A 17,140-nucleotide genomic window follows, 5' to 3' on the forward strand; every position below is an offset into this window, starting at 1 on the left:
CATTCCTCATGTTCTGCACTCAAACCATTTTCTTTTTAGTGAAAAACTTGAGGAAAGGTTTGTACCCCAAGAGGTTTGATCCTTCTCAGCGCTTCATAGATCAAGGTTAAGATGGATCTAGGTTGGTTATATAATAATATATAATATCTATATTTGTATCTATGAGTCTCTTTCTTATTCCCTCTCTCTATCTAACACCCTAAACATTCACACTCTCTCTCCATATCTATCTATCAATTTCTCTCCCTCCCTCTTCCACTCCCTCTCTCCCTCTCTCTCTCTCTCTCTATTGCCTCCAACTCTATCACTATCTTCCTCCCTGTGTTCCTCTGTATCTCCCATCCATGTATGTGTCTTTGTCTCTCTCTATTCCCCTTCTCTCCCTAACTCTCTCCACTCCTCTTCTCTTTCTTCCCTGCTCTACTCTCTCTCTCACTGTCTCTTCATATATCCCTTGTCACTCCATATCTCTCTCCAAATTTATCTCTCTATGTATTTTATATTCTCTCTCTCTCTCTCTCTCTCTTTCCTTTCTCTCCCCCTCTCCCCTCCCATCAACACACTCTCTCTCTCTAACCTCCAATTCTATCACTATCGCGCTGCCTCTCTCTCTCCACCCCGAACTCTTAAATTTGATCCCATTGTATCATGATTAAGAAAGTGCTTAAATTAAAAAAAACTCAACTGGATGTAAAGTATTAAACCCATATTTTGGATCAATAATGTCAAGGAAAATACAATAATAAAAAACTTAAAAGAATCATGCATTATCTTTCCTCTATTATTGTTAGTCACTTTTCTTTCTTTCATCACTTGGATCCTTAGTTTAGATGGATCTATGTCGGTTCTTAATAATATAATTTATATTATATAAATTTCATATCTTTATCTACAGTATTCCCATTTTATTTTTATTAGAACCTTGATTTAATTTCTATGGGAATATTTTTAGTAGTTGTAAGGATAGAGGGTTTAGATATATCTCAAAACTAATTATAATAATTTTCCTTTTAGATTTAATTAAAAAAATGCTATAGAATTAAATTAAATTAAAATATTTTATAAAATATTTTGATTGTGAAATAAGTTATGGTTTTTGGGCATGTGGTATTGATCAACCATAATTGGCCCATGATATTGTAACAAAACTTATTTACAAGTTAATAATATCCATGGTAATGTGGGGGTAAACATCCATGGTTAAGAATCTTGTCATATTGTTATAAAATATTTTGATGATCAAGTAAGTTATATTTTTTTTCCATGGTATTGGCACATGATATTGTAACAAAGCCTATTCACAAGTTCATAATATCAATGGAAAAGTGGGGGTGAATATCCATGGTTAATAAACTTTTCATATTGTTATAAAATATTTTGACTCTGAAATATGCTATGCTTTTTGGGCATGTGGTGTTGATAAACCATGATATTGTGACCAAGTATATTTACAAGTTAATAATATTCATGATAAAGAGGGGGTGAATATCAACGGTTAAGAATATTTTCATATTGTTAGAAAATATTTTGATTGTGAAAGAAGTTATGTTTTCTGGACACATGATATTGATAAGCCATGGTATTGTCCGATGATATTGTAACAAAGCTTATTTACAAGTTAATAATATTCACAATAATGTTGGAGTGGATATCAATGGTTAAGAATCTTCTCATATTGATATAGTTTTTTTTATTGTGAAATAAGTTATGGTTTTTGGACTTGTGATATCGATAAGCCATGGTATTGTATCAAATCTTATTCACAAGTTAATAACAAAATCAAATTATAACAAATTGAATTTTATTTTTTTATTGCTTTTAATTTTTTAATATTAATTGAGCCAACATTTAAATGTTTATACTCATCCGCAAAAATGAGTTTTGTGTTACTTTTAACTTTTTATTTATTATTTTTTACCTTTTATTATTAATTGAGAGAACATTTAAATGTTTCTACTAATCCATGATATCACTTTTAACTTCCTTTTTTATTACACCTACGCATCTACCATATACTGGGTTGCAGAGCACCTCTCGGCGCAATTAGACCATATGAAAAAAACACCTTGATTATTTGTCGTGAAATTTTTTTGTGTCCTTTCATCATATGCAAATAATTTATTTTGAGGCCTGTGTACCTTCTTTACGGTTTAAGAACAATTTGAAGCATTCTTCCTGAGATTTTCCAGAAATTTTCCTCTAACAATGCACTAAACATGTGCTACTCCAGATCATTAAAAATGATGGAGAAATCTATTCTCTTATGGAAAACCACATAGCCTTCAATCTTCAATGGTGCATCTCTCACTCACATAAATACCATCCAAAAAAATTTTGAATGTCCTTCTTCTTCACGTGACCTTTGTGATTTATCAAGGTAGAAGATAAAGATACAAGTTCAATATCGTTTCCTTCCAAAATAACTTCATCCTTGAAGTTATCAGATCTGCTAATAGTAACATCATTGAGTAGTTCCACTTTTATCACTTTTTTTCACCCAAAAAGTTACAAATTCCAATGCTGGTCTTCCCACGTCCAATGCTGGCGTTGATAGGGAAATGAGCATAAACAAACCTCATCCTGTACCAATACCACTTGGTGACCCTCGTGATCATATTTGTGACATGGTTCATTGAAGTGCAGATGGAAGCCATGCTTTTCTTTGATATGAACCAAGTGTCCACCTTCATCTTTCTATCACCCTCCATGAGCTAAAAATCAAGATTCAGGTGCTTCAAATTCTTGGTAAGATTGTTGCAAGAGCCTGTAACTTTTATCTATTTGCCCCTCACCTCTACTTTCACCACCTCTAGGATATCCATTGTCTGTGAGGATAATATGGTCGTAATTTCCCCGACTCATTTGCTTCACACTCACATATCCACCACCAAAATAAATAGACAACAACAATGGAAAGTTGCGTAGTTTAAAAATAACCGCTTCTATAACATACCAATAATAACCATCAACAAACGATTGATGAAATGGTTGAGGGACATGGAGGATCAAGACCAAGTGTTATTCTTTCAAATCTATCTATCTATTTGATTTCCTCATCTGTCACATAACCGATGCCAAAAGGGATCTGCCACAATTCTAATTTCTATAAAAAATGATAATGTGTAACGTGCAACACTTTCCACTTCCCCTTATTGAAACCATCCATAATAGTATCAGACAAATAATATTCACAAGAATTTAAATCTCACACATTCACAAAAATAAAACGTCAATGTGGGTTCATCCTCTAGGGTTGAAAATAGAAACTCCTTCAGTGAACAAATATTTTTCAATCTAACAACCTCCTCTCACATCTGCCCAAGCAACCTGCCAGCCGGGGTAACACATGCGAGTAGAGGCCACTATGTTATGATTCGACCTCCTAATTCATGTTAAGTGGAACCAACGGAAACAAACCATACAAAAATTCAACATTAGCTACAGGACCCTCAGGAAAATATCCAATACTTTAGACAGCTTGCCCTTGGGGTCCACTGAACTTTTGGACAACTTAAGCTTCAAACGCTTTCATTTTATAGGCATGAAAACATCCACAAACCCAAAGTCACTCTCACAGGCTTATTTTCCAGTGACTAGAGACTAAATTTGTTAGTTTTTTTCTAGAGACCCTCGAAGTTGAGAAATTTTTCCACGCACAAAGCCTAGGTCATTGCCCAGAATTTAACCATCGCTTTAGAAAAGTAAAACAACATGGAAATGAGAGAGTTAAGGAAAATAATTGTTTAAGACCTTGACTGGACCCCTAGTAGCGACGACAAGCATTTCATCAAACATATCACAAATCCGTAATCTATAGGTGTAAATAATAGTTTTGAGAATAGGGGTCTCATACTTAGCTGAGAATCACTAAGAACCATTGATGCCTCAATACATCAACTGTCATTCCATCCATTAGGTCATAGATGCATTTATCATTCAATTACAAGTAAAAACATGATGAAATCCATACATGGCTACTGCCATATAACACATACATAATCAATGTAATAGCAACAGAAATACTCATTAAAGTAGAGCCATATAGACTGCATATAATCCATAAAAATTCACATAGAAATACAAGGATAAATAACCTTTCATTAATGATGAAAAATCCAAACCTGGGATCAGACTTCCATATCCCATCTAAGCTTAGAATAGTTGAGTCAAATCTCTCTTCAATCATTCACCCTCGTGCCATATTCCAAGCATGAATGTGGGATCTCATATAACACATCAATCAAAACTCATCCAGGGCTTCCAGAGGCCATCCAACTCAACCCATCAAACATTGATTCCACCTCATAGTCAAACATGACAAACCATCATTAGATTGGTCTCCATCCAAGACTTCCAGGGCTTCCAGAGCATTTTCTCCAGCTAAGGCTTCCAGGACTAGTAACTCAACCCATAGTTGTCGCCGAGCTTTTAGAGCGTTTGTCCAACCAAGGCTTCTAGGACTACTAACTCAACTGATCAAGGGATTCCAGAGTATTTTTCCAACAAAGGCTTCCAGGACTAGTCAATCAACCCAAGCTGTTAAAGGGCTTCTAGAGTGTTTGTCCAAACAGGGCTTCTAGGAACTAAGAACTCAACCCATGCTAAGGAAACATGAGAACCAACGAAAAACAAGTAATGAAAGTAACCCAAAATCACCATAGCTATCTAGGAAATGGAAAGGCTGAGTAGTCCACTGTCAATCCAGGCAATCCTACATGTCAATGAGAGATCATGACCAAGAATCCACATGCATATGTGATGCATACTGAAGCTAGTGAAGAAATCATACATGCAACTCAGTACCTGCAAGTAAATATGATGTAGCTACTGATCCCGATCCCCTCTTGCACTTTCCTACTCTTCCTTTTCCTTATTTCTCCAAACGTCCAAGTATTCCACATCCACCAAGAGTGCTCCAAGAAAGATCTATGTCTCGAAGAGGATGAGAGATAGAGAGAATAATGAGATAGCTCCAAAACTGAATTGAGAAAAGGTTACCAATTGATCCTCGGAAGCGTTTTTATGAGTGAGGCCTCTATTTTCTTCATTTTCCATTATTTTCCTTCAATTTCCTCATCACATGAAACCTGTGAACTTTCACATCCCTTTTCTCCTAATTTCCATTATTTTCATAAATAAATGTGCCAAAAATGCCATGTTTCCTTTCCAAATCCTTAGCCATTACCTTTGCCAATTTTTTTAGTAATAAACAATCACAAGTGATCCCCATCTCTAGGATTTTTCCCAACATTCAGCTTGGAATAAGTGTCCCATCAACTGTGGTTATTATTTTTCCCTTGTTTACATTTATTAGATGGAATTTTCACCAGGGTTGTTACAGAAGCCTTCCCCTTGGGAAGAACACTATCTTCCATGTTCAACAACACCTATAACTAGAAAACTAATTTAAGAAAAATATATTGTCGTTGGAGCTTATAACTTAACTCGATGCAGTATTTAATATGATCAACCTGCTGAGAAGCAATCAACATGAAAACATAATAACATAAAATGATAATGACATGACACTCATACCGATTATTGGAGCTTTATAACATAGCTCATGGTGGTATTTACATCCATATACATATGTACATAAAATGACATCATCAAAACATATACCAAAACATATACCACAAAATATATAAAAATCACACCAAAACACCAAGCCAAAACTGATTTTCCTCAATTGGAAACTAAGGAAGGATACATAGCCCTCGTTTGATCTGCCATATCCCATGTAGCTTCATGGGGCCCAAAGGTTCCATTGCACCTTAACTTGCTCGATTTCTCAGTTTTGGAGCATGGGCACCTTTTTCTGAAATATACATTGAGGCTCTGGCTGGAATTCTCCATCTGGTTCTACCTATAATACAGACTAGTCAATCACATGATAAACATCTTTAACATACTTCTTAAGCAATGACACAAGGAAAACATCATGGAATTTCAATGTCAAAGGGAGTGCAAGTCGATAGGCTACTGGTCCAATCCTTTCAATGATATTGAAGGGTCCACAAAACCGTGGTGCCATCTTGGCACATTATCCAATCCACAAGGATCTCTTCTTCAGTTTAATGAGAAAATACACATGTTCCCCAACGTGGAACTCCTTGAATAACCTTTTCCTATTTGTGTACATTTTCTCCCTATCATGTGCTACCTTTATATTTTTCTTTATAACCTACATTTCCTATTACATGTTTGCCACTATATTTGGTCTAATCAATACCATGTTAACCAGATCACTCTAACTTATGGGAGTGTTACAACTCCATCCATACAATGCCTCAAAAGGACTCATTCTCAAAGATTCCTAATACCCATTGTTGTATGAAAGCTCTACCAATTGGAGGTAGTCTTCCCACTTTTGTTTCTGATGCATCACTTACATCCTCAACATGTCCTCCAATATCCTATTGGCCCTCTTTGTTTTTCCATCTATCTGTGGATGATAAATTAAATTGAAGGCCAAATTTGTGCCCAAGCCTGCAAATAACTCCTTCCAAAAATTGGAAGTGAACTTCGCATCCCTGTCTAAAATAATCTTCTTCGTCACACCATGCAATATAACCACATATTGGATGAATACCTATGCTACATCACTAGCTGAAAATGTAGACTTCACCAAAATGAAATGTGCAACCTTCATCAACTTGTCCATAGTAACCATGACAGAATCATTTTGTCTCACTGTCTTCATAAAACATGTAATGAATTCCATCTAAATGAATTCCCATTTCCACTCTACGATTGTGATGGGTTGCAACAGTCCACATGGATACTTACATTCTGCCTTCACATGTTGAAAATTAGAACACCTAGCCATGAACTCTGTTACGTTGCTCTTCAAATTCGGCTAGCAGTAAAATATTTTCACTGCTGTTAGTTTCTTCTCATAACCTGGGTGACCTAAATAAGGTTTCACATGAAACTCCCTCAAGATCATCTTCTTGAGCTCACTATTTTCTGACACATATATGCTACCTATAAACCTGACCAATCCATCTGTTGTAAGGCAACAATCCACTTCTTCTGCACCTGCACCTGTACCACTACCTGTACATTTACCATCACTTTTACCTATACTTTTACCTATACTTTTACCTATACTATTACTCTGCTATAATCTGTGCACAATATCCATATATCTAACATCCTGTTGGCCTTCCTGTAATATCCTATCCGGTAGATCTGTCCCATAGGATTTCATAGCTGCTAAATGATTTACCTGTATCCATCTACTAAGAGCATCTACAACTTTGTTATCTTTACCTTTGATATAGTTGATCTAAAAATCAAACTCACTGATCGTAGCCAACCACCGAGCCTGCCTACCATTCAGTTTCGTTTGGTCAAATAGATATCACAAACCATTGTCATCTCTCATCAACGTCACCTCCTACCCATAAGATAGTGCCTCCACATGTTCAATGCATGTATAATCACTGCTAACTCAATATCATGTGTGGGATAGTTCTGGTCATCCTCTTTCAACTTTCTCGACTCATATCATACCACCTATCCACCCTACATAAGGACTCCACCAAGTCCTCTCTCACAAGTTTCTGTGCATACTACAAACTCTTTGTTTAGATATGAAAATCTTTAACACTAGTGCATGTGTCAACAACTGCTTGAGCTACTCAAAGCTAACCTCACTTCTCTGTCGATTTGAAAATTGTACCTTTCCTCTCCAATGATGTGATAGGATAAGAAATCTATGAGAACTTCCCGATGAACCTCGTATACCAGCCTGCCAGACCCAAGACGGGTCTGACTTCATCCACATTCTTACGAGATACCCACTCCATGATGGATCTTATTATTTATGAATCTACTGCAATGCCTTTTTTGGAGAAAACATGCCCCAAGTAGTGTACCTCAGTCTGAAAGAAACTACACTTTTTGAGCTTAGCATATAACAAATACTTTATCAAAAATGTCAACACTGCTACTAAATATTCAGCATGCTCTTCCTCATTTTTATAATATACCAGTATATCATCAATGAACACAATAAAAAGCTTATCCAAATATGGATGCAACACACTACTCATCAAGCACATATTTGTAGCTGGAGCATTAGTTAAGCCAAATGAAAAAAAAAGAACTTATAATGCCCATATCTTGTCCTAAATGTAGTCTTGTAAATGTCCTCATCGTTGATACATACCCGATGATATCTAGATCTCAAGTCGATCTTAGCGAACATTGTTTCTCCCTTCAGCTAATTGAACAAGTCATCAATCCTCATCAGCAGATACATGTTCTCAATGGTCACTTGTTCAACTTCCTGTGGTCAATGCATAACTTGAAAGTACCATCTTTCTTCTTTACAAACAATACTGGTGCACCCCAAGGTGATACACTTGGCGTAATGCACCCGTTCTCCAACATTTCCTTCAATTGCATCTTTAACTCAACCAACTGAGGTGTTCTCATACTATAAGGTGCTTTTGATGTTGGAGATTCCCTTGGCACTAACTCAATAGAAAATTCTACCTCCCTATGAGGTGGTGACTCTAAGATGTCCTCAGGAAATACACCTTTGCACTACTGTAAAATTGGATACATGCTCAATGCATTTGCATCTTAAACCTCCTTACCCATATCACTATAAATGTGCACTGCAAATAGCTTACACCCTTCTTGTGACTACGCTTTTCTTGCATAACTATCACCATCCTAATTGATGTAGCTTTCTTCTTACCCTGTAAGACACTTAGTTCTACATTGTCATCAACACATTCAATGGATTTGTCGGAACAGTCTACCTTGGTTATATGAATATACAACCAATCCATACCCAACGACATATTCTATGATCCCAACCGTAATACATTCAAATATGTTGTGGTAGGAATACCATTAAAATAAAATGCGCAAGTTCTTACCCAATGGTGAAATTGCTTCTTCATACTTGTAGCCAACTACACTAACTAAGACTTTGCATGCAATTCCTTACTCAAACCACACTTATCTACAAAGTGAGGACTAACTAAGCTATAATTAGATCCAAGGTTGATCAAAATAGAAATAACTTGATCATAAAGCTTACCGTCGATCTTAATGATAACTTCATGATGATCTTCCTGTTTGTTATCCAATGCTGCAGATATGTGGAATACTCTGACCAACATCCCCAACAGTTTGTGCCTCCTGCGCACTGTATATCTGAGGTCTACCATCCTGATTCTATGAACAATCTCTCTTGTGATGATCCTTGCCACAAATCTAACACTCTATAGGCTTCTAGTCTGTCTCCTTCTTCTATTCTCCTCATTAGAATCCCCATCCTCTATCTGATGCATTGAACTTCTTAAGTGGTGCAACATTCTCCTTGTTACCTGTATCCTAAGGCCTTGTTCATTTTCTGTCCCATTTTCCTTTTTCTTTACATTACCTCTCTAGTATGGCTTAGTATTAGTTCTTCTCTTCAATTTTTCATAGCAATTCCTTAGCTTCAAATGGCCCCCTCCAATGATCTATGCTCATTGAACTCAATCCTGTCTTTAAATGCAACCGATAACCCACTAATGAACCTGTGAATCTTAGCCCTTTCCTCTATGAGATAAGGCATATACCTGAGCAACTCCAAGAATCGGCTAGTGTACTCATCATCTATCATAGAACCCATATTTAACTCATAAAATTCTTTCGCCCTGTCATAAAAGTATCTCTCTGAAAAATACTTCTTCTTGAATAGCCACTCAAACTCACTCCAAGTCAAATCATCCTCATGAATGCATATGAAATTCTTCACACCTTCCCACCAAATGTATTCTTTACGTTTTATATTGAATGTAGTATCTCTAGATTTCATGTTCTCTGAATAGTCATGCAACCTGAAGAATTTCCTCATGCGAAGAAACCATGCCTCTGCATCTTGTGGTTTCTTCATCTCTTCGTCAGATGTTAGTGTCTTTTATTTCTTAAACTCATCCAAAAAATATCCCCTATGACTCCTCTTGTAAGGATGATAACGATGACGATCAAGATGCCTATCTAAATTAGAACTAGAATAATACATGTGTCTATCACCACTCCTATTCAGAGTATCCAACAATCTATCATCTCTAATTGTGTCATCTCTATCTAACCTATGATCACCATGAAACTAACTACCATATGCTCCATTAGCTCTATTCTCCTGCTCATAGTTGATCTGATGTGGTCATTGTCACTGCAAATATGATAAACTATGAAGTATCACTACATTTACCTCTACTTGTTTCTGATGTGCCTACATGATTATGCCATTATCTGCCTTACAACTCCTTATTTCTTCGTTTAAGCTTCTTAGTGTAACTACCAAATTGGAAGAGTTCCCAACACCATACCACTCTTCAGATTCATAGGGAGAGTCTTTGTAGTCAACCATATTGCTAGCCATATGATATTTCTTCCTACATGGTATATCATGTGAGCTAAACCAAATCACAATAAACCAATGTACCTTAGCATAGTTTGTTGAGGATACCTTTTCTGCAAGATCAACAAATCAACATGATACATGTATAACATAATCATGACACTATATAAAAACTTAATACAGAAGAATATGTCCATGTAACCATCATTCTAGCTAGGGTCCAGTCATTAATGCATGACCTTAACAATAAAAAACACCATGACCTCATGCATGACAACAACCACTATATCATTGTACTCTTGACCACATACAAACATGAACATGCATAAGAAATACGTAACCAACTACACATATGCATAAGCACATATGATCAAGCATGAGTGAACAATACTTGAAATCAAACATGCAGGAATGATACATGCAACAAATCATACAAGAATGTAACCAAACATGCAACAGTGTACCAACCATACTACAATGTTACATGCAAGTGACATAAATCGACATGTAACTAGTCATACACTCACATTGATGCATTCCACAATAACAACCTCAATTTTCACATGATCACATCACTAGAACCATGAAAAACATCATGCAAATGCAACAAGCACATGGAATGGGAGGGTGAGAGACACACATGCAATTGAAATGCTTGCAGGACCAACACATAGCCCATCTAGTCTGAGGGGTGGTCCATGCTTTGATACCACTCTGTAACACCCTCCTCTCACATCTACCCAAGCAACCTTCCAGATGAGGTAAACATGTGACGAGAGGCCACTATTGTATGATTTGACATCCTAAGTCATGTTAAGGAAGTAAAATCAATGGAAACACACCGTATAGACATTCAACATTAGCTACAGGACCCTTAGGAACCAATCTAATACTTTAGGCAACTTTTCCTTGGGTCCCACTAAAGTTGTGGAAAAACAAAGCCTTAGTCACTCATATTCTATACACATGAGAGCATCCAGAAACCCAAAGTTTCTCTCACAAGTTTATCTGCCAGCGACGAAAGGCTAAATTTGTTAGTGTTATGCCAACTACCCAAGGGATTGAGCCACATTTTCAGGCCCAGGCCCTAGGTCACTGCCCAAAATGAAACCAAATCTTGAGAACAATAAAACAACATGAAAATGACAGTATTAAAGCAAATACTTGTTTAGGAGCTTGATTGGACCCCTACTAGACATGACAAGCATTTCATAAAACATATCACAAATATGTAATCTATAGCTGTAAATAACAGTTCTGAGCATACTGGTCTCATCCTTAGGAGAGAATCGCTAAGAACCATTAATGCATAAATACATCAGCTACCATTCCATCCATTAGGTCATAGAGACATTGCTTATTCAATTACATGTAAAAACATTATGAAAGCTATACATGGTTGTTTTCATGAAACACATATAGACCACCTATAATCCATAAAAATTCTCATCGAAATACAAGGAGAAATAACCTTTCATTAATGATGAAAAATCCAAGCCCGGGATGGGACTTCCACATTCAACCTCACCGTAGAATGGCTGAGCTAAATCTCTCTTCAACCATTCACCCCCATGCCATGTTTCGAGCATGAATGTGGGATCTCATAGAACACATCAATCAAACCTCATCCAGTGCTTCTAGAGGCCATCCACCTCAACCCATCAAATAGTGATTCCACCTCACGGTCATACATCACGAAACCGTCATCAAATTCGTATCCATCCAAGCCTTCCAAGGCTTCTAGAAATTTTTTTCCAACCAAGGCTTCCAGGACTAGAAAATCAAACCACCAAGGGATTCCAAAACTTTTTTCCAACCGAGGCTTCAAGGACTATTAACTCAACCCGAGTTGTTACAGGGCTTCTATAGAATTTTTCCAATGAGGGATTCGAGGAACTAATAACTCAACCCAAGCTAAGGAAACATCAAAACCAACCAAAGATAAGTAATGAAAGTAAACCCACAATCACCATGACTATCTGAGAAATGGTAAGGATAGGAAATCAATTGTCAATCCAGACAATCCACCATGCCAATGACAAATCGTGACCCAGAATCCACATGCATATGCCATGCATGCCAAAACTAGTGAAGGAAACATACATGCAAATCGGTACCTGCAAGCAAATATGATGTAGGTGCTGATCCCGATGTGCTCTTGCATTTTCCTGCTCTTCCTTTTCCTTCTTCTTCCAAGAATCTATGTATGCCACACCCACCAAGAGTGTTCCAAGAAAACTCCAAGTCTCCAAGAGTATGAGAGAGCTCCAAAATTGAAGTGACAAAAGGTTATCAACTGACCCTCATAAGCCTTTTTATGAATGAGGCCTCCATTTTCTTCTTTTTTCCATTATTTTCCTTCAATTTCCTCCTCACATGAGACCTGTGACCTTTCACCTCCATTGTATCCTAATTTCCATTATTTTCATAAATAAATGTGCCAAAAATGTCATTTTTCCTTTCCAAAGCCTTATTCATTTCCTTTGCCAATTTCCTTAGTCATAAACCACAAAATTGATCCTTGTCACTAGGATTTTACCCAATATTCAGCTTGGAATAAGTGTCGCATAAACCGTGGTTATTATTTTTCCTTTTATTTACTTCTATTACATGGAAATTTCATGAGCGTTGTTACATTCCATATGACATTTAATTATGAAGATGCAAGTTTTTTAGATTAATAATAAGAATAATCATGCATCATTCAATACTGCATAACACTGCACAAAAAATGTGGAAATTGTTAGAGTACCACAATAATTCCAAGATTACGTCGTCAAAACAAATTAAATTAAAAAGGAAGTCATCCTTGGATAGTGTGGTGTATAAAAGCATTGAATTTTGTGTGAGAGTGGATATGTATAGTCATATTAATAATACTATGGATTAGATATGCTGATGCAAGAGAATTATAGCTTCCAAGCCATTAAGTCATCAAAGTGAAAAAGCTTAAAAGATGAGTCAATAATTTATTAAAAGAATTTATGTTCTTCTGTGTAAATAAATTTTATTTTCTGATTTGTGATATTTTATGATTTTTAGAACTAGATGAGCCATATTTATGCAATAGCTTTAGAAAATCTATGGATATAAATTATTTTGTTTACAAAGGCTAATCTTCATTATAAAGCATGGGGGGTTCTTGGTGTAGATTGAGTGATCTTAAAATTTAGAAAAATATGATTTATGGAGTGATCTATGGAAGATTTATGAAGTGATTTTAGGATTTAGTAAAATATGATTTATGGATTGATTTATGGGTGATTTATGAAGTGATTTTAAGATCTAAAAAAATATTTGATGTTTCTAAATTCTATGTATTGTAAGATTGTGAGCAATAAAAGAAGAGAGTAAGTGTGAGGAAAGGAGATAATCACCAAATGAATGTAGAATCAGGTCATGAGAGGAAGAGAGTTTTTGAGTATTTGTGTATGTACAAAATTTAACTAATAAAATTTAGTTTTAAGACATTTATTGTGTTCACGAATTGTCGGTTTGTTTGTGTGAATGAAGAATTCTAGTTTGTGTGTGAAATATGGAATTAATATGAAATTGAGTTTTTGAATGGGTGTGTTGTTTAAATACAATTGAATACCAGAGCTGTGTAGAATTCCATTTGGAATTCTAGATAGATCAAGCTTGAATTTGGGTAGAATCTATAGAGATTCTAAATTCTGTAAAAGTCTTAATGATATAGAAGTAGAGCTTGCAAGGAAAATTCATTTTTTTCCTGCATCATGTGGTATCAAAGCAAGGATATACTCTTCGTGAAACATAGATCTGATTAAGAAGTTTATTTTTCAAGAACATATCACATAAAATCTTATGCAAAGGATGGAATAGCAGATCTATAGAGATCTCATAGGTTATTAGTCTTGTGCTTTTTAACAATTAATTAATGTGTATGTAAATTTATAATAAAGGGAGGAGGAGTATACAAAGTTCTTAGGTAAAGAAATTTGTGACAAAACCCTAGAAACCAATTAACATTATTGAACAGGAGGATGAAAAGCAGAAGTTGGTAGTAAGTGAGTAAGGTATCTGCAACAATCAATAGAGAAAGAAGTGATAAAAAAGAAGGTTCAGGTGAAGTGAAAAATTGGCCAATTTTAGAGGAGATAGTTGGTGAGGTGTTAGCTAGATTGCAACTCAGAAGTGGACAGTAAGAGTTCATGAAAGAAGTGACGATGACTATTGATAGTCATGTCAAGGGTTTAGAGAGAAGCCACAATATGATGAAAGAGAATGCCAAAGTAGTTGGCACGAGGAAGATGAAGGATGAGGAATTTGAGAAAGAGATGATTAAGATAAAGATATGGTTGAATGTGCTTTTGGAGCTGCTATAAGAAGAATTTGAAGATCATAGATGTGAATGGGTGCTATGAAGAAATTGAAATGACCTAAGTTGCAGGTGGAGTTGAACCACAGGTTAGCAGAGATGGAGGTTTGCATTTGCAAACCAGAACAAGGACCAATTCTTGGTGAAGATGAAAATGAAAGAGATGATGAGATCCAAGGATCTCATGATTTTAAAACTAACAAAATGTTTGTGAATGTAGGTTCTGTGGGTGTAGATGATGGAGAGTTTCATCATGAAGGCTATACTGAGGAAATTGCAATTAATGGAATTATGGATGAAATTTTTATGCCATAGGAAGGAGATGTGGACTTTAAGGAAGAAGCAAAACTTTTGGAGGAAAGGTCAGCAAAGGACATAAGTGATTAGTTTACAAATTCAATTCAAGGTAATTTTACTGATTTGTGTGAAGATTTGAAACTTCTTGAGGGGAGATTAGTAAATCAAAAAGTACATATTCAACTTGTAAAATTGAACCTGGAAGAAGAGGAAGTTGTCTCGAAAGACAATCAAGAAGTGGAAGTTACAAGGCTTGAGTAGTAGATAATGAAGAAAGTATATAAACTAGAGTGTGCCATGAGTATTGAAACTCTTATGCACAAAGAAAATGTGCAAGTTTGAACAGTCAAGGAAAAACTTGGATGAGGATATTGATAAGTTACGTATGTTAATGAAGAGAATGATCAAGAGAAGTTACAACGAGAGGAAAAGGACATCTAGCATCAAATTACAACTGACTGACCAAATTTGCATGAGTAAGGCAAGTGGACGAGAACAACATAAAGTTTGGAAGCCTAGTGAGGTGAAGGCAACATCAACAATAGGACAACAACATGCTAAAATGGATGAACAACTACAACACAAGGTTTGGGATCCTGGAGGATTTGAGAATTATGACACATGACCATAAGGTGATGAATATTTTCTATGTTGGGAGTCTAATGCACAATCATTAGAGCTTCGAAGCCATTAAGTCTTCAATGTAAAAAGGCTTCAAAAAGGGGGTTTTATTTTTTAGAGGTATTTATATTCTTCTACGTAAATAATTTGTATTTTGTGATTTGAGATATTTTATGATTTTTATAACTAGATGAGCCATAGTTTTAAAGAGCTATGGATTGTAAGAAATTATTATAAAAAAACAAATATTCACCAATTTTATAATTTTGAAATATATGATTTATGGACTGATTTTCAGATTTAAGAAAATCTTATTTATAGAGAGATTTATAGAGTGATTTTAGGATCTAGAAAAATGTATGATATTTTTAAATTCTATTTATTGTAAGCCTATGGGCAATAAAAAAGAGAGGAAGTGTGACTAAGGAGAAAAATGCCAAATGAATATAGAATGGGGAAAGAGAGAAAACTAGTTTTCGAGTATTTGCGTATATACATAATTTAATTAATGAAATATAGTTTTCATACATTTATTGTGTTCATGAATGTGCTTGTGTAAAATTCTAATTTATGTGAGAAATCTGGAATGGTTTTGAAACTGAATCTCGTTGTTTAAATGCCACTGAATAGAAAAATAGATAGAATTCCAATTAGTATTCTAGCTAAATCAATCTTAAATTTGGGTAAAATCCTTTCAAATTTCTAATTCTGTAAAAAACTTAACTACATAAAAATGGAGTTTGCATATTCACATTAATAATATTTTGAAGATACAAGTGGATATGCATAGCCATATTAATAATACTCTGGATGCGGATATGCATAGTCAAATTAATAATATTTTGAAGATGTTTTTTTCCTGCATCATATACATATTCAGATTAATAATATTTTGAAGATGCAAATATTCAATATAGTCAACCAGCATTCATTACTACAAAGCAGTGTTTCAACAATGTTGATAACATTCAATACTTATGCGCGAATAATGTACATAACATTGTAGTGCACGAGCAGTGCAGATAATATTGACAATGATAAAAACATTTCTATATGCTTCTAACTATGGTTATACATTCAATGACATAACTTAAAATATTTAGAAATACATAAAATTTCCATAGATCTTTACGCTGGCCCTGATCACAGGCAGCCTTTCGCTTGCAATCGTCATCCAGCATGGAGGCTATTCTTTCTGCATTCCGAATTTCGCCCACGGATGAATCTTATTCCATCCGGTCAACCTTGCATCCCTTGAATTGAATGATAATTATAATGGAATTGGAGGAATATGACATGACGTTTTGCATGATGTCTTCATCTTTGTATCAGAAAATATTCTCAAATATCTGCATGACGGCTACTTTACCCAAAAGCCACTGAGGGTTGATGGACCAATTCACACATCAAGATGGATACCATCTTGCATTACGTAATTTACCATCATTTACGATATAAACAATGCGAAGAAATGGGCGCAGTATATCTGGCAATCAAAAGGTTTTAAA

The 17,140-nt window shown here is 35.4% G+C and overlaps 1 pseudogene; it reads right to left on the reverse strand.

Annotated features, from left to right (window-relative positions):
- Positions 1–2,282: 2,282 nt before the first annotated feature.
- Positions 2,283–17,140, reverse strand: part of LOC149235855 (large ribosomal subunit protein uL6 pseudogene) — a 35,279-nt pseudogene continuing 20,421 nt past the window's right edge.

Source organism: Pinus tabuliformis, chromosome 8 (assembly GCF_031772625.1).
Source record: "Pinus tabuliformis cultivar Carrire ecotype Pingquan chromosome 8, CPIR1, whole genome shotgun sequence".
NCBI lineage: Eukaryota > Viridiplantae > Streptophyta > Pinopsida > Pinales > Pinaceae > Pinus > Pinus tabuliformis.